Raw genomic sequence first — 19,448 nt, forward strand, 5'->3', positions numbered from 1 at the left:
CTTGCATAATAAACCAGGATCCTCAAAACATGACTCTTTCTCTGGTGTGTACAATCGAGCCGGTGCTGTCCCGTGATCCTGAGAGAAACCTGAAACACATAACACAAAACATTGTAAGCACGAAGCTTAGTCAGTTCCCCCAAAATACCAAACATAACACATATTAGCCACTCGAGGCTATAACTTTGTGGCTCTGTGGACCCTACTCTGTGAACCTTCCGGTTCTAACTCTATGAACCCTCCGGTTCTAACTCTGGGAACCTTCCGGTTCTAACTCTGTAAACATGCACAACATAAATCACATATAAATAATGCAGTACAACACATAACATACATAGCATACAAATACTCTGTCACATAACTCTGGTTACCTACTCAAGGTAAAGTATAGTGAGAAGACTCACCTGGCAAGCAGGAAGCAGATATCCTCACGCTTGCATCTCGAACTCGCCACCATCTATCACATAAGGCAAATGCTCTCATGAACATAACTCTCGAGACTAGACTCAATCCTCTCTTAGCACCCTCTTAAGGGTAAAAGACCATTTTACCCCCTTCTTGGCCCAAAGGCCACATTGCTGACCAAACCCTAAAAGTTAAAAAAAGTCAACGGACAAACTTTGACCCAACTCGTCGAGTGCACTCCGGTGACTCGGCGAGTACACACATGCCCACTAACTCTTTTGTAACATCTGGAATTTCAGGTATTATATTTATTCATTTTATTTTGAGAACTCGGCGAGTTGGTGTGAAGACTCGCCGAGTAGAGACGCGATTTCTCACCCGGATTAATGACCGGACTCGACGAGTCACATTGGTGGACTCGGCAAGTCTGTGCTATTTAATGAAACCCTAATTTCTTGGGTTTGGGGCCTATTTAAAGGGCCTTTTGGCCGTCATTTGTGCTCACCAGTCCCCAAAGTGAAACCCTAGTGAGCTTGAGCGTTTGGAGTGAGATAAGGAGCCATTGTTGACCTTAGAGGTGTTATCTAGCAAGGGAGAGGAAGCAATAGCCAAGGGGAAACAAAAGGATCAACTTCCTGAAGATCTGAGGTCCAGAACATCACTTTTGAGGTACTATTTTCGAACCATTCTCTATTATGGTGATGTTCATGTTGATTTAGGGCTTATTGAGCCCTTTTGTGGCTAGATCTAGTGCTTCCTTGGTCCCTTAAGCGAGTTAGGTTCTGGATCTGGACCCTTGGAGGTCCATAGTGTCCCTTTGTCCAAGCTTTTTATGAATCCATGGAGGTTTTGGATTGGGGTCTTTGTGCTTGAGGTCAAAACACCATTTATGAGTCATTAGGTGTGTTATGAGCGCCAAGACATGAACTTTACGTGATGAATAAGCTTGGAAGGACTGGATCTATGAGTTAGTGAAGCAGATCTGACCTCATAAGGTCGTTTGGGGTTGTGCATGGAATGCACTCGCCGAGTCCATTTCCAAACTCGACGAGTTGGTGCGGGTTGTTCAGTGATTTCAAACCAGGGTTTGAGTAACCGAGTCGGGTGAGTGACTCAGTGAGTCGGAAGGGACTCAGAGGAATCGGGTCCCCGTAGAGACTCGGCGAGTTGAGTTGACCGTTGACCATTGACCAGAGTTGACCAGTGTTGACTTGGTAGGGTTAGTCAACCTTAGTTGGGAAAGTGTTAATTAGAGATGTATTGTCTTATACGAGGACTATAGCTCGGGAGATCGAGCACTAGTGATTTCAGGGATTTGCGAGTTATCGAGATACGCGAGGTGAGTCTTCTCATTATACTTTACCTTGAGTAGGTAATCAGAGTTATGTGACAGAGTATTTGTATGCTATATGTATGTTATGTGTTGTACTGCATTATTCTATGTGATTTATGTTGTGCATGTTTATAGAGTTGGAACCGGAAGGTTCACAGAGTTAGAACCAGAGGGTTCACAGAGTAGGGTCCATGGACCCACAGAGTTATAGCCTCGAGTGGCTAATATGTGCTATGTGTGGTATTTTGGGGAACTCACTAAGCTTTGTGCTTACAGTGTTTGGTGTTATTTGTTTCAGGTACTAGTGATGACCGCGGGAAGGCGTCGGCCTGATCAGTACACACACGGGATTTTTATGTTATGAGATCTTGGGATTTTTATATGTTATGGATTTGAGTTTCAAACACTGATGTTTTTATGAATACTAAATGAATTATGCTTTTATAAAATGTGAAAAATTGTTTTGAAATTTACGGTGTTACAAGTTGGTATCAGAGCCTTGGTTTGAGGGATTCGAGTACACCTTCGGGCGTACTTGAACTCAAACTGAGGATTTGAGAAATATTTTCAAAAAGAGTAAAAGATTTTTGGAAAACGCAGAGCAGAGTCATGTGTACGATCAGTCCGCGCCCGAACGGTGATTTCCCAAGATACCCTCATATTATGTGTTATGATATTGATATGATGTATTCCCATGCTAGAGTAGGCTAGGTACTTCTATTAGGACTAGAGTGGCCTGATTTGTGATGCCTTAGCCTAGGGAGAGGTGAGCTACTATGACATGCTTGAGAGTGAGTAGGTAGCAGCGAGGAGCTTATGAGAGATCTGTTAGAGAGTGGATTATGCATAATAGAGTACTTGGAACTTGGGATCCGAAGAGGAGGACTTGGGGAGTATTCTGATATGGTGCGGACAGTAGTATTGGGCTCGTACTACTGAAAGCACCGGGGCGGTGTACAGCCCAAGTAAGAATATTTGGAATGCCAAGGATCAAGGAGGGATGAGTTGTCGAGTGTGAGTATGCTCGAATGGATTCTAATTTATCGTATGTTGTACTTCTAAGGTAGACCATGGTGAGGACACGTCTTATGCCTGAGAGCAGTGGGGCCAGTGATGAGGAGATCCGCCAGATCATCCATGAGGAGGTGGCTGCGGCCATCAGGGCAGAGATACCAGAGATGTTCGGGTCTATTAAGACCACGTTGATTGAGACTTTCGACGAGCGTTATGCTGCCCTTTCTGAGGCTGCTGTTGCAGCGGCCACCGCAGCTATTTCTGCCGCGAGGCCGTAAGGTGGTGATGCGTTGCTGTTCCGAGAGTTCAGCAACACAAAACCGTCGGAGTTTGACGGGACCCAGGACCCGGTGGCGGCTATGAGATGGATTTCAGACATAGAGGGATGTTTCTTTACTTGCTCATCTCCTGAACATTTGAGAGTCCGGTTCGCGCTGAACCAGCTTCGCTTGGGAGCGAAGGACTGGTGGAAGTTTGTGACGGCGCACTTTACGCCTGCTGAGCTTGCGGCAGTGACCTGGGAGAGGTTCACTGCCATGTTTCGAGATGAGTACGTTCCCTAGGTGGAGAGGGAGCATTTGGCCCAGGAGTTTCTGACCCTCAAGCAGGGTACTGAGTCTATTACGGTGATTACCAGGATGTTCCACCAGAGGGCGATGTTCTGCCCTGAGCACGTGTCCACTGAGCAGGCACGTATGAGCCGATATTTTAGTATCTTAAGGACAGACATTCGGGAGATCGTGGCGAACTCCTCGTACAGGACATTTGTCGAGCTTCAGGTAAATGCCTAGAAGAGGGAGATTGAGCTAGAGACTCAGGCTAGGGAGGAGGCGGAGTCTTAGGGGAGGGATCGGCGACCGGCACAGTCCCAGCCGGCAGCCAAGCGGGCCAAGCCCGCTGATCCCAAATCGGGGAGCCAGAAGGGCCGCACTAGTGGAAAGTGTGGCAAGGGTCATGATGGAGTTTGTAGAACTGGATCTTGCTACAAGTGTGGCAAGGAGGGGCATATGGCCAAGGACTGCCCCAAGGGGTTTGCAGTGTGTTTTCACTGCAACCAGACTGGACACCGGAAGGCAGAGTGTCCGCAGTTGCGAGGATCAGCTCAGGGAGCACCTCAGGGATCTACCCCTGCCGCCATCAGAGCTACCGAGAGTCGGCCAGTGAAGGCCGAGACGCCGAGGGCACAAGGGAGAGCCTTTTAGTTGACCGCAGAGGAGGTCCGCGCAGCGCCCGATGTCGTAGCTGGTATGTATTCTTTCGTGTATTTATTTTGATGTTGAGATATTATGCTTATATTATGTTATGCGTAGGTACTTTTCTTGTGAATTCTGTACCTGCCTTGGTGTTATTTGACTTGGGTGCGAGTCGGTCTTTTGTATCTTTGGCTTTTAGTCAGCATATCAGTATTAGTCGTGAGGCGTTGAGTCGGCCTCTGAGAGTTTCCATAGCTGACGAGAGAGTGATATATGCCACGGAGGTGATCCGTGGGTGCGTATTCGAGATTTTCGGTGTTGAGTTCCCGATTGATTTGGTTCCTATTGCGATGGGTGATGTCTATGTCATTGTGGGCATGGACTGGTTGAGCAGATTCAGTGCGGTTATCGACTGCGAGCAACAGCTGGTGACCATACGAGACCCCAGTGGGGGAGTTCTTACGGTGTACGGTGAGGGTACACGTTCTGGGCCAGCATTTTGTTCGGCCGCTAGGGCGAGGCAGTGTCTACAGCAGGGCTGTAAGGGCTTTATGGCGTATGTGATGGATACGCGGGTTGATTCAGAGAGGCCGAGGTCAGCTGAGGAGGTTCCGATAGTGCGTGAGTTCCCGGATGTATTTCTAGAGGAGTTGTCGGGTGTGCGTCCCGTGAGGCAGGTGGAGTTCAGTATCGATTTGGTTCCGGGGGTCGCGCCTATTTCCAAGGTGCCTTATCTCCTTGCACCTCCAGAGATGCAAGAGTTATCCTCGCAGCTTCAGGAGCTGCTGGGCAAGGGATTTATTCGGCCGAGCAGCTCGCCGTGGGGAGCGCCTATCCTTTTTGTCAAGAAGAAGGATGGTTCACACCGGATGTGTATTGATTACCGGGAGTTGAACAAGCTGACGGTCAAGAACCGTTACCCGTTGCCAAGGATCGACGATTTGTTCGATCAGTTGCAGGGAGCATCTTGGTTCTCCAAGATCGATTTGAGGTCTGGATATCATCATGTGAGGGTGCGAGATGAGGACATCCAGAAGACAGTGTTCAGGACGCGATATGGGCATTACGAGTTTGTGGTGATGCCTTTCGGGCTCACCAATGCCCCAGAAGTGTTCATGGATCTCATGAACCGAGTGTGCAGGCCGATGTTGGATCGGTCGGTGATTGTATTCATCGACGACATTTTGGTATATTCGAGATCTAGAGAGCAGCATGAGGAGCATCTGAGGGAGATCCTCGGAGTTCTGAGATCGGAGAGGCTTTAAGCCAAATTCTCCAAGTGTGATTTCTGGTTGCGAGAGGTCAGTTCCAAGGGCATCTCGTTAACCAGAAAGGGATATTGGTCGACCCGACCAAAGTTGAGGCAGTGATGAGTTGGGAGGTGCCGAGGTCACCCTCCGAGATCAGGAGTTTCTTAGGGTTGGCAGGTTATTATCGGAGATTTATCAGGGATTTCTCTAAGATCACAGTGCCACTCACTAGGTTGACCCGGAAGGGTATCGCTTTTTCATGGGGCCCCGAGCAGCAGGCCTCCTTTGAGACACTTCGCCAAAGGTTATGCGAAGCCCTGGTGTTAGCCCTCCCGGAGGGGATGGAGGACTTTGTGGTATACTGTGATGCGTCGATCTTGGGGTTGGGAGCGGTGCTGATGCAGAGAGGGCATGTGATAGCATACGCATCGAGGCAGCTGAAGCCTCATGAGACGAGGTATCCCACCCATGATCTAGAGTTGGGGGCAGTGGTGTTCGCCCTCAAAATTTGGCGTCACTATCTGTATGGGGTTTGGTGTATGATATACACGGACCATAAGAGCCTGAAGTATTTGATGGATCAGCCTAAGCTAAATATGCGGCAGAGGAGGTGGTTGGATGTGGTCAAGGATTATGATTGTGAGATCCTGTACCATCCGGGCAAGGCTAATGTGGTAGCCGACGCCCTGAGTCGCAGGGTGGAGAGCGCCCCATTGCGGGATGTATGTTTGCGGTTGACCGTGATGGCTCCGGTGTTGGACGCCATTCGTGGAGCACAGGCTGAGGCTGTGAGATCGGAGAACCAGAAGAGAGAGCGAGTTGTTGGATTGGTATCAGAGTTCGTTACCGATGGTCGGGGGCTTATGACATTTCAGGGGCGTATATGGGTACCGTTCGTGGGAGGGACACGTACCATTTTGATGGAAGAGGCTCAGCGGTCGAAATTCTCGATCCATCCTGGGGCCACTAAGATGTATTTAGATCTGAGGAGAGAGTATTGGTGGCCCTGTATGAAGAGGGATGTTGCATGGTTTGTGGAGAGGTGCTTAACCTGCCGTAGGGTTAAGGCCGAGCACCAGAGACCGCAAGGTAAGTTGCAGCCGTTGGAGGTTCCCGAATGGAAGTGGGAACAGATTACTATGGATTTTATCACCAAATTGCCAAGGACTGCTAGGGAAGTCGATGCAATTTGGGTGATTGTGGACAGGTTGACAAAGAGCACCCACTTCCTTGCTATCAGTGAGAGTTCTTCCGCAGAGAAATTTGTAGAGATGTATGTGATGGAAGTGGTATCTCGGCATGGAGTGCCGATCTCGATTGTTTCAGATCGGGATGTGCGTTTTACTTCCAGATTCTGGAAGAAGTTTCACGAGGAGTTGGGTACTAGACTGCATTTTAGTACCGCATATCACCCCCAGACTTACGGACAGAGTGAGCGGACGATTCAGACGCTCGAGGACATGCTCCGGGCATGTGTGTTGGACTTCGGGGGGAGTTGGGACACGTATTTGCCCTTGGCAGAGTTTTCATACAACAACAGCCATCATTCGAGCATTGGTATGCCGCCCTTTGAGCTGTTGTATGGGAGGAGGTGTCGGACCCCCATTTGCTAGGGAGAGGTCGGACAACGTGTCATGGGTAGCACAGAGATTGTGCTTTAGACGACAGAGCAGATACAGCGGGTCAGGCAGAGATTGTTGTCCGCTCAGAGCCGCCAGAAGAGTTATGCGGATAAACGTCGATCCGATCTCGAGTTCCAGGTCGGTGATTATATTCTCCTGAAGGTATCTCCTTGGAAAGGAGTGATCCGATTCAGGAAGAGGGGCAAGCTAGGGCCCCGGTATATTGGGTCGTTCAGAGTGATCGCGAGGGTGGGCAGGGTAGCGTATCGTTTGGAGCTACCTGCGGAATTGGAGCGTATTCATAATACCTTCCATGTGTCTCAGTTGAGGAAGTGTATAGCCGACGAGTCTGCGGTAGTGCCGTTAGAGGACATTTAGGTGGATGCAAGCCTGAACTACGCAGAGAGACCAGTTGTGATTGTGGATCGAAAGATCAAGGTTCTGAGGAACAAGGAGGTGCCTCTGCTATAGGTTCAGTGGCAACATCGGAAGGGATCCGAGTTGACCTGGGAGCCAGAGCGTGAGATGCGGGAGCAGCATCCGGAGCTATTTCAGGAATGAGACTTCGAGGGCAAAGTCAGATTCAAGTGGGGGAGAATTGTAACATCCGGAATTTCAGGTATTATATTTATTCATTTTATTTTGAGAACTCGGCGAGTTGGTGCGAAGACTCGCCAAGTAGAGACGCGATTTCTCACCCGGATTAATGACCAGACTCGATGAGTCACATTGGTGGACTCGACGAGTCTGTGCTGTTTAATGAAACCCTAATTTCTCGGGTTTAGGGCCTATTTAAAGGGCCTTATGGCCGTCATTTGTGCTCACCAGTCCCCAGAGTGAAACCCTAGTGAGCTTGAGCGTTTGGAGTGAGATAAGGAGCCATTGTTGACCTTAGAGGTGTTATCTAGCAAGGGAAAGGAAGCAATAGCCAAGGGAAAATAAGAGGATCAACTTCTTGAAGATCTGAGGTCCAGAACATCACGTTTGAGGTACTATTTTCGAACCATTCTCTATTATGGTGATGTTCATGTTGATTTAGGGCTTATTGAGCCCTTTTGTGGCTAGATCTAGTGCTTCCTTAGTCCCTTAAGCGAGTTAGGTTCTGGATCTGGACCCTTGGAGGTCCATAGTGTCCCTTTGTCCAAGCTTTTTATGAATCCATGGAGGTTTTGGATTGGGGTCTTTGTGCTTGAGGTCAAAACACCATTTATGAGTCATTAGGTGTGTTATGAGCGCCAAGACATGAACTTTACGTGATGAATAAGCTTGGAAGGACTGGATTTATGAGTTAGTGAAGCAGATCTGACCTCATAAGGTCGTTTGGGGTTGTGCATGGAATGCACTCGCCGAGTCCATTTCCAGACTCGATGAGTTGGTGCGGGTTGTTCAGTGATTTCGAACCAGGGTTTGAGTAACCGAGTCGGGTGAGTGACTCAGTGAGTCGGAAGGGACTCAGAGGAATCGGGTCCCCGTAGAGACTCGGCGAGTCCACGCCAGACTCGGCGAGTTGAGTTGACCGTTGACCATTGACCAGAGTTGACAAGTGTTGACTTGGTAGGGTTAGTCAACCTTAGTTGGGAAAGTGTTAATTAGAGATGTATTGTCTTATAGGAGGACTATAGCTCGAGAGATCGAGCACTAGTGATTTCAGGGATTTGCGAGTTATCGAGATACGCGAGGTGAGTCTTCTCATTATACTTTACCTTGAGTAGGTAATCAGAGTTATGTGACAGAGTATTTGTATGCTATATATATATATGTTATGTGTTGTACTGCATTATTCTATGTGATTTATGATGTGCATGTTTATAGAGTTGGAACCGGAAGGTTCACAGAGTTAGAACCAGAGGGTTCATAGAGTAGGGTCCACGGACCCACAGAGTTATAGCCTCGAGTGGCTAATATGTGCTATGTGTGGTATTTTGGGGAACTCACTAAGCTTTGTGCTTACAGTGTTTGGTGTTATTTGTTTCAGGTACTAGTGATGACCGCGGGAAGGCGTCGGCCTGATCAGTACACACACGGGATTTTTATGTTATGAGATCTTGGGATTTTTATATGTTATGGATTTGAGTTTCAAACACTGATGTTTTTATGAATACTAAATGAATTATGCTTTTATAAAATGCGAAAAATTGTTTTGAAATTTACGGTGTTACATCTTTGTCCCGCTTGGTACGTCAAGTCCCTCCCTATGCTCGACGAGTCACACCAGGCATGAATCGCGGGGCCACCCCGACTCAACTCGCCGAGTCCCAAGAACAACTCGGCGAGTACCTCCTTGAACTCCAGTCCTCTAATCCCTTTCTGACTCACTGAGTTATCCCCCAACTCGGCAAGTCCACTCACTGAGTGATTTACGTGAAACCCTAACTCTACTCGCCGAGTCTCAAGAACAACTCGGCGAGTTCATGCCATGCACAAACTCTAATGTCCTCCTGAGGTCAGATCTGTGCCCCTAAGCCTTAGATCTGGCCTTCCCAAGCATGAATGTCACGTAAAGTCCGAATCTTGATGCTTATATACCAACAACAAGGCATCAAATGGTGATTTAGCCCCAAAAATGACAACCTTAGTCCAATAACCCCAAAATGACTCATAAAGCTCCAAGGGTTAAGGTATCTGGACCTCTTTGAGTCCAGATCCAAGGCACAAACTCGAGGAGGGACCAATTGCTCCACATAACCACCCTCAAAAGGGTTAGAAAACCCTATCTCTAAGGATCAACACCAAAACTTAGAACTATTACCTCAAAAATGAAATCTCTGAACTCTGGAACTGCTAGAATCGCACCTCCTCTTGCTCTTGGTCACCTTCTTCTTGCTAAACCAAAGATACAAGGATCAAATGTGACTTCTCCTTCCACTCAAACGATTTGGCTCACGTAGGGTTCTCTCAAGGGACTGTTAGCCGCAATGGGAGGCTATAAGTGCCCTTATATAGGCCCCAACCCCCGGGGGATTAGGGTTTCATTAAACAGCGTGGACTCGCCAAGTCCGGATGTGACCTGGATGAAAATCCGCGACCCTACTCGGTGAGTCTAAGCTCCATCTCGCCGAGTTCTTCCACAAACTCCACAAATAATTGAGTAAAATAATATACCTGGGAATCCGGATGTTACATAAATAAATACTAAAACTTCTTTTCTGTTCAAATACAATTTTTTTTTTCAGAATCCAACACAACAAAATAAGATGATCTGGAAATTTTCAGAAGATAAATCATTTTTCTCGATTTATTGTAATTTTTGTAAAACAAATAGAGCAATAATTCACATAAAATATTTTTATGGTCAATAAATTCTGGTAAATTTCTAATATGACATAAATTGTAAAATACCGTTATGAATGTCCCAAATCATATTTCATAATTTTAGCATCTTCTACACGTCATACGGACTCCATGAACAATTTTCCAGATTTTTTCAAGACAATTTCTTATTTTTTCCTATTTAATGAATGTTTAAGGGATTAAATTGATGAAAAATAGCTAAACTTATCCAAAAATTATGCAACTTCATCAGAATATCTTCTGGTACATATAAATCATAAATAAGTATTTTAGTGAATTTTACCTACTATTTAGTACTTTTTTATGAATTAATTTTTATTTAAATGAATAAAACAAAGAAAAATAGTTAAACTGTTTGGAAACCAACTTTTATATTTTTTCAGAGCTCATATGTATAATAACAACAGAACGAAAAGTTTGGGGAATTTTTGAAACTGTTTTCTATTTATCTCTATTTTGATAAAATAAATACACAAAAAACAGAAAAATCAAGTTAAACTATTTGAAAATACAATTTATCATTTTTCCCAGATTATATATATTTCATATCAGTGGTGCATAAATTTTGAAGAATTTTCTTAACTGATTGATATTTTTCATGAATTTATATCTATCTAGAGAATTAAATATCAGAAAACTTGTTATACATATCTAAAATCCATGAAAACTTATCTAGAAACCCTTTAGTGCTGTTAGAACCAAAATCCGAAGTTTGATAATTTTTATTAATTTTTTACTATTTTTCATGATTTTATGATTATTCAAGAAATTAAAATGGTGAAAAATAGTTAGATAAATCGAAAATTGAAGAAAATTTATATTGGGTTCTTTGACTTCAGTTAGAATTAAAATGTAAAGTTTGGAAAATTTTGGAACTAATTTGATTTACTTTTTGAATAATTAATCATTAAAACACCACCAAAAATGTTAAATTTTAACATTTTTATAATGGGGATTTCCACTTGAAATCAAAATTTCACATAAAAATGTTTGTAACTTATCAATATCAAAATTTTGACACAATATTGAAATAATTCTATTGTAGAAGTTAAGTATGATAGTGTTAGATTTCGATTAGAGACTCATTAGTGTGTAACATCGTCGTAGGAACCAATAGTGGTACAAGTGGAGCGTAGTTCAAGGCACAATTTGCATTATCTCAAGGCATTGTGAGTATTCACGACTCCCCCTATTTTCGGTTTTTATGTTTTCGGGTGGAAAAGCATGTCCGGAAAATTATTTATTGTTCGTTGTATTTAAATTGATTTGTATCAAACATGATTGCTATATTTTGCTATGTATGTCTATGCAGCTTGAAACATGAGGCCTTTTCATCTTAAGTTCATTCCCTTACACTTTACTCCAACCATTAACTCTTTGAGCCAATGGTCATTATGGATAGTGCTATTAGGAATTGACAACTCCTCACTCGCCCGATTGCTTGAGTGCATGATACCATATTAATCTATGGAACGATAAGCGTAGATCTTGATAGGGCATCAGTCATAGGCTTGGTTGTGAACTCATTGTTTGCTCATATACATACAAACTTGTTACTTATTATAACAATAAACTTTGTTTCTCATTATAAAAACAAACTTTTGTTACTAGAAACTTATTTACTTGTCTTAGCAACGAACTTGGTTGCTCCTTGTAGCAACGGACTTTTTTTCTCCTTGTAGCAACGAACTTGATTGCTCAATATAGCAATGAAACTTGTTTACTCGTTTTAGTAACGAACTTTATTTCCCATGAGAATATGAACGTTGCATCTTATTTAGGCAACATACTTTATCTCTCGTGATGACAACAAACTTTGTTTATGCAAACTTAGCCATAAAGAGAGTTAAAGGCACTGTGAATTTGATGCGCCTTCTTCCCCAATTGTCTGACCCATAGAGTGAGCTCCTTCTACTTCGGTCTTGTATTGGTATTGCTAAACTTTTCTTTGGGATGAGGACGTGCCAACCCGTTCACATGGAGGAGGCGGCGCTGCTCTTCTATAATGGATTACGTGGGGCGATTGAGGAATTGTGGTTTGTGGTGGCCCTTTCTTTGGCGACTTACAGTGGCGACTTGCTTCCCTACCCATTCGGTTTGGTGGTTTGGGTTTATACTCGGCAATGGAAGCTACCTCATATGCTTTTGTTGCCTCAAGGGCCCAGTCTTGGGTATTGCAAGACCACATCTTACGGGATATCGGCATTTATGGTATGGATTCTGATTATGCTGGTGCCTTATATTCTCTTCGTAACAAGCTTCTGGACATTGACCTTAGCAGTTTTACTTCTAAGGACATCGCCCCCTAAATCCTAGAATACACTGGCAAGTGCCCTTTTTAGTAAAATTATCCAAGATATGGAAGTGAATTTTAATATGACGGCTCGGCAGAAAACAGTTTTCAAGTGTTTACGTGAACCACATGCTCAAGATTTTCTTCTAGCTATCCCTATAGATGGGTTTGGCCAACATATGTCTCCGGTGGAGTATCGTACCATCCTCAAATATCGACTCATGATTCCTATATTCTCAGCCGATGTGATACGTCCGGTATGCCGCAAGGTATGTTTAGACTCTTTCGGCGAGCATGCAGTTCATTGCAAAGAACTTCCGAGGTTCAAATACTGGCACAATATGGTTAGGGATGTTTTGGTCGACATATGTAAGCGTGTTTGGGTTTCCGCCAAGAAAGACGCTCCTGAATTTCCTGACTGACCCGACAGAAGGAAGTTCAACCCTTAGACCAGCTGACGTTTTGATTTTTGGATGGGTTGGATGGAAACTCGCATGTATGGACCTTACAGGGGTATCCCCTCTCGTAAGCTTGAGGGTCAGAGGTTTCACGGCAGGACATGTTGCATTAAAAGCTTCTACATGCAAGGTCACCAAACATGAGAAACCGTGCATGGAAAATCAACACACGTTCATACCATTTGTATTTGATATGTTTGCTTTCCTTGCGCCGGATGCGGTGTAGCTTCTTAGTAGAATACAACGGATCATGCATAGCAATCTTATATCCCCTAGATCTATGGATGTAGTCTTCAAAAGAATTAGCTTTACCATACAAAAGGGCTTAGCCACGCAACTTGTTACCCGTTTGCCTTCTCATTCGTTGTATGATGATAACTAAAATCGTATAATAAATGAATTGGATATTATTATTTTTTTATGGAAACTTTAATCAAAACTTTGATTTCGATTCATGAAACCAATATTATTTTTAATCTGTAAACTCACCAACTATTTCGGTAGTTGACCACTCATTTTACATGCTTTTTTAGGAACTCGTCTATAAGATGGCACTTGGGGACACATCACTTTTAGGAGCATTTGCATGTGTTGTATTTCAATTACATTGTAATTTCTTTTAAAAGTTGTTCAAACCCATTGTAATTTGTAATGCTTTTTAATAATATGGTTGGTGTTGTCTTTATCTTTTGCTATGAAACCCTTTGTACTTTCATGCCCTATATTTTCGCTTTAGCAGGGTGTGATAGAAATGGTATCAGAGCCGAAGGTTATAGAGAATACCAGTTTTCCTTTGGAGAACCAAAACTATAGCCAAAAAAAATTCAAATAATTTTTAAGATACTAAACATACTACTGGTTTAACTAAGTCGAGTACGCATTATTGGACTTTAATGGAGTATAGCCTTGCCAACTATGCTTAATTAAGGAAAATTAATGCGAGACTGGAAACGGTTATAGTAGAATTATGTTCAAAACGATTTTCAACTTAAACTTTTGAATAAAAATTGGTTTGCGTATGGGCATTGCATATTGTAGGCATTCATCTAGGTACACTTAGAAACTAAGTGCACTTTTATCACAATGTCTTTCTTTAGAAATATTCTTATCCCTTATCAAGTGTTAGGCTAACCAGTTAGGTTATATCACTAGCCACTTTAGGAGAAATCCACTTAGTACTGAGAATGAGTGTTCCTTGGTAGCTATTGACTTTAGACATGAGGTTAGTAGCTAGATAGTCACTAGTAATAATCTTAAGTCGAAACCAATACCAATTATACCTCAATACCTCCTCGTCATCTTCATACTATAGTTACAAATAGGAAAAGCATTCTGATACTGATACGGATAAGAATTGGAGCATCGTATTAGAAAGTAGGCGAGTCACCACGAGTAGTCACATAGATACCATTAGAGAGAATTCCAATCCAACTCACAAGGAGACATAAAGGTTTAACCCATTGCTACTGATATGCAAGGCTTCTCTTCTACACTACAATTTTAGCTTTCGGTTGTTTCCACCCTAAGCTTAGAACTTAACATAGAATATATCTTTGACCCAAAACCTTTTCATTAGGTATTTCTTACCCTACCATCTTTACCTTGTATTAAAGCACAAACCATACCCCCTTATGGCAAAACATAAAAGTCTTAGTTCAGGACTCCGAGATGCATTGGTGATTATCACAAGTATACCATCATCTTACACTTTCAAAATTACTAACATGTTTCACACCCAACACCAACCTTAAAAATTTTATGCTCGATCAAACATCACACTACTTCGTTGTACGAATCTTTCCTACAAATTTTGAATCCTCCTTCGAACCTTATTATTGTCATACATTCGTTTAAGCCTTATCGACATTACTGACATTCTTATCATTATAAAGGATTACATCCTCTTATGTCGTGAGCCAGATGCCAAACTTATAACTTAACCTTTGACCTCTTTAAAAGGCCGCGAAACTACATTGACACCATAAAACGTTTTACAAACAATTTTCTTGTCCTTTATCTTGGGGAAAAGACATCGGTGCTCACCTTAGTATTTAGGTACGATCACCTACACTAATCTACTTATTCCTTACTTCTTCATCTTCCGTCGAATAGTCATTTCGCTTCATCGGTTTTATTTATCATCGATAAAATACTTTATAACCACCTCATTCAACTTACTAGACCTTTACTAACAATGTAAGTTATATTTCTCGTTAAAAACAAGCAACGTTACTTTTGACAACTTGCTTTAACTTAACACTTTTCTTCAAAACTCAATTTAACCAATATTGGTTTTAATCTTGCTATTTCAATTTCATTTCAATGGATTGATGTGTTTTTAAGGGCATATAAACCATTTTAAACCTTGCTTACCATTTTGGCACATTTTCGAAAAAGTTAGAATCATTTTCTTTTATAAAAGCGTTTAAACTCTATGCTATAAAACTTAAACATATGACATTGAAGTTCATATTCAGTGTAAAAGCTTCACCGAATCTTTCAAACCACTTTTGTTTTGGCTCTTTTGACCACTTTCCCATCTAGGCATTGTACTTTACTTAAATGTGTTTTCTTGAAATCCAATATGATATTTCAGCAACTTTTTACTTCACACATGTTTCTAAGATATCTCTAATTCCTAAATTTCCGACACACCTCATTTGTTTATTTTAATTTCAAATTAGTTTTATAATCTATAAAGTTTCTAAAATTTACAGTATTGCAAAACTTAGTGTTCACTTTTAAACTTCCGGTGATGCACTTCCGACAATGCACAATTATTAATCTAAATATATTGAGTCTTTACCTTATCCGTTTAACCATACTTGGACTCCAGTCTAAAAATTCAAAGTTATCTATTTTCAATTACTAGTGGTAGTGTTTCTTCTTTTTCACAAATGGATTTTAACTTAATAAATAGCTCATGAATATTTAGAAAACACTTTAAAACCTCCACGTCTCTATGAAACCATCAACATGCATCAAGGATTGAGGTTTGAAATATATCTCGACTTAAGTTTTATATCTACTTATGGATATTGTCCTTCAAATTTTAACAATATCAATCATTATTGGTGCTACCTTCCATTTCTTTCCCCCGCACTTCATCTATTGCTCTCTATCTAATTTGAGATCTTGCACACTCCTAATAATAACACAATACATAGTCTAAATTTGTTTTGTCTATTTTGCTTCCCTTAGTACCATATTCATACGCATACAAACTAGAATTCTACCTTTTCGTTCTGAGTAATTAATACGTGTATAGTCATGAGACATAATTTTGACTTGGTTAACTTTGACATATTCCATTACGCCTTTTATCATATACATTTTTTTCTTATGAAATCTACTGTAACGAGTAATCCTTATTTACATTTGTTCTTTTGTTCTAAATTTAGAAATTTGATTTAAAATGTAATTTCCATTATATTTTCCTTACAATTAATACACAAGATTAATACCCTTGTTCTTAACATTTTTTCTAAATCCAGAAAATATACGTGAAAGAATACATTATCCTATGTTTCTTCTTCTTAAAAACATAAAAAAAAATTTAATATTATGATTATATGTCCTTCAAATGATTGTCTTTGGTAGAATCACTGAATTAAGAATGCAATATTTTTAAAGATTGACATTCTTACACCTTTCTTAAAATAGCATTCTACTTTGCAATTTTCAGTGAGTTTCTAAACTCTCAAACTTGTTTTCATAAATATTCTGACTACTAGTAAACTTGAATTTGTCTTGAATTAAACAATTTGACAATTCTTCAAAAATTATAATGTGAATATTTCTATATAAATTCCCTCATCAACGACTTAAACATTTAACATTAATTAATCTCTTTATTTTTTTTACTACTTCGTTTGATTGCCACACATGTATCTTCATTTTCTTATAATTATTACACATTTTGATAATAGTGAGATTGATTAGCATTTCTAAACACCAAAAACGCTATCTACACAAAGTGATTTAATTTATCATAAACCTTCATCGCCTCCATTTGCAACCATGACACTCTAAATAAGTATATTCTTCGAATATGGTTTTATAGTAGAAAGAGTAACAGTGGTAGTAAATGTAGCTTCAGAAATCCTTGGGCATTTCATAATTTATTTGGTAGAAGATAGTTAGATAGTCCTTACACTTGAAATGTACCAGAACTGCGTTGCCTACACTTGGTACGTATTATTAGGAACTTACCCTCGATTGCTTCTCTTTCATTCATGCTACTGTTACCCATTCTTATTTTGGAATATACCTGTTCCAGACTTAGTAGCCAACCTGAAAGTGAACAAATTGTTCTTAATCTCTTCTTTATTAGACAGCGAATTTACACTTAGTGTTGATTTAGAACGCGACTTAAAAATCGATGCAAACTTATCACTTAATGCAATTGGTGCCTCATAAAAACTTATAAAGCTCTTTAATTTAAGTGATATTTAACTAGATAATCTTTTTCGACTAGGTCGCCATGGTTGGATCTTGATTTCCATAATCCTAATTTCCCACAATCTAGACTGTAGAACTCGAATTAGAGAAACACTAATTTGATTATAGCTAAAAGTTGGGCTCTTCCCTTGAGGAATTAACCTAAAATAATCAAAGATCTCTTCAAGTCACTACCTCTCCAACTATACAACTGTATTCAGCTAAGTTCTAATAGAATACGTCACAAATTGAATTTCAGGATGAAATTCTAGAAGTACAAAACAATAATAGCTGCCCATATTGAATAAAATATACAAATCAAGAACACAATATATATATATATATATATATATATATATATATATATATATATATAAGTCGATTTCCTAAGCTGGTTCAGTATGTAAAGGTTGAGTCACTACTAAACGTAGCCTGATCAACTATGCTTAGTCTTGACTGAACCAATACATCGACTAAATTAGGGTTAGATAAACAATAAAATAGAAACTAGATATAAACAAACACAAATCAAAAGCATACATAAAGTGTATCAAATACATCCCACAAAATAAGAATAAGTACGAAAATACAAAGCATCAACCTATTCGTTGCTCTCATACTCACCCTCCTCTTCCTTTGTACCCTCGTCGCTATCATCATCAGTATCCCTATGATGTGTACCTGAAGGACCAGCACCATCATGACCAGGCTGAGTAGGTGGTGGACCAACAAGACCCACCTGAGGAAAATGTGGATGGTCCATCCCCAGATATTGCATCACCCCGGCAATCTAAGCCATGATCTAGTAATGCTCCTCCTATGCCGCACTTGGACACTGCATCACGTCATGCAGAGTTGGCTCCGGTTGATCAGGCTTCACATGCCTAGATCTCTGATGCCTCTCGAAGGCAGGCTCGGGGATGTCCTTCGACTCCACCTGTCTAATCGACTCCATGATATCATCATTCAGAATCCTCTGCTGTTGCCCCATTCCCCGAACCAGTACCTGCATCTTCCCTAGAGCAGTAGTACTTAGGTCTCTGAAAGGAATTGGAACCATCTCGCTAATTTCAACCTTATAAGATAAGGCCAACCTAATGACCAATGACCCTCACAAATCCTGATCGAAGGCATGGAACCTAGATCCATACCAGATAAATAGAGAGCTAGGGAAAAGGGAAGATGGAGGCAAACCTCAGTTTAAGTGAGGCACCACATATAGAAGAGGTCACCACAAGGAACCTTGTCACACTCCTCGAGGTAACAAATAGTAGAAGCGACCAATCGGTGGATTAACCGATAGATCGGACATCTGAAGGCACTCTCCTTGAGCATCCTGGAAACATAGGTCCCCTAGTGTGACCCCAGACCTGCATGTAGTTGTACACCTATGGTGGCTCAGTAATATAACTATCAAGATAGGCATAAAAATGAGGACTCAGAGTCTCTTCCACTATATAAATCCCTATGTGCCTCCCTAGCTCGATCAGACTACAGGAGCGAGATATATCTCCCAGGAAAAGAGAGAAGACCGATCTATCTGCCCAATTTGTCGACTCCTTGTCGAAGCGGACTGTTGAAAAGAACTCCCAACATATATCCATGTAAACCATCTCCCGAACCCTAATAACACGCCACTATCTGTGGCAGACAAAAAACTCAAGACCGCTATCATCTCGTAATACACGGGTAAGGAACGGCACCAAGCGATCCATCAATCCAGACTTTTCTGCCATTCTCCAGGAAAGATCTTGAGGAATACTGATCTTCTTGTACAGAAGAGTAATCAAGCTAGAGATGAAGGAACTTCGATCAGGAAGATCATCGGGGAACTATAGGAAAGGATGTGATGGCCATTTAGGAGCTTATCAACCTCGTCTCGACATATATGTAGAAAAATAGACAAAAGACATTTAGGAATAAGATAGAGTAGTTAAATGTTTCATAAGGTGTTTCCAAGGTATTCATCCTAACTAGCATAATAACATTGATTCATATGAATATATCAAGTTAGAATTACATACCTCTTTGATGTAGAATGTCTTCATGAAGCTTGAGTTCCTAGTGCCCCAAGTGTGACACCTCAAATGGTTCACACAACACCAAATACACTTGGAATAACTTGAGAGATTATACACACTTCATGAAA

Source organism: Lactuca serriola, chromosome 5, assembly GCF_051521515.1.
Source record: "Lactuca serriola cultivar US96UC23 chromosome 5, Lser_US96UC23_V15, whole genome shotgun sequence".
Lineage (NCBI taxonomy): Eukaryota > Viridiplantae > Streptophyta > Magnoliopsida > Asterales > Asteraceae > Lactuca > Lactuca serriola.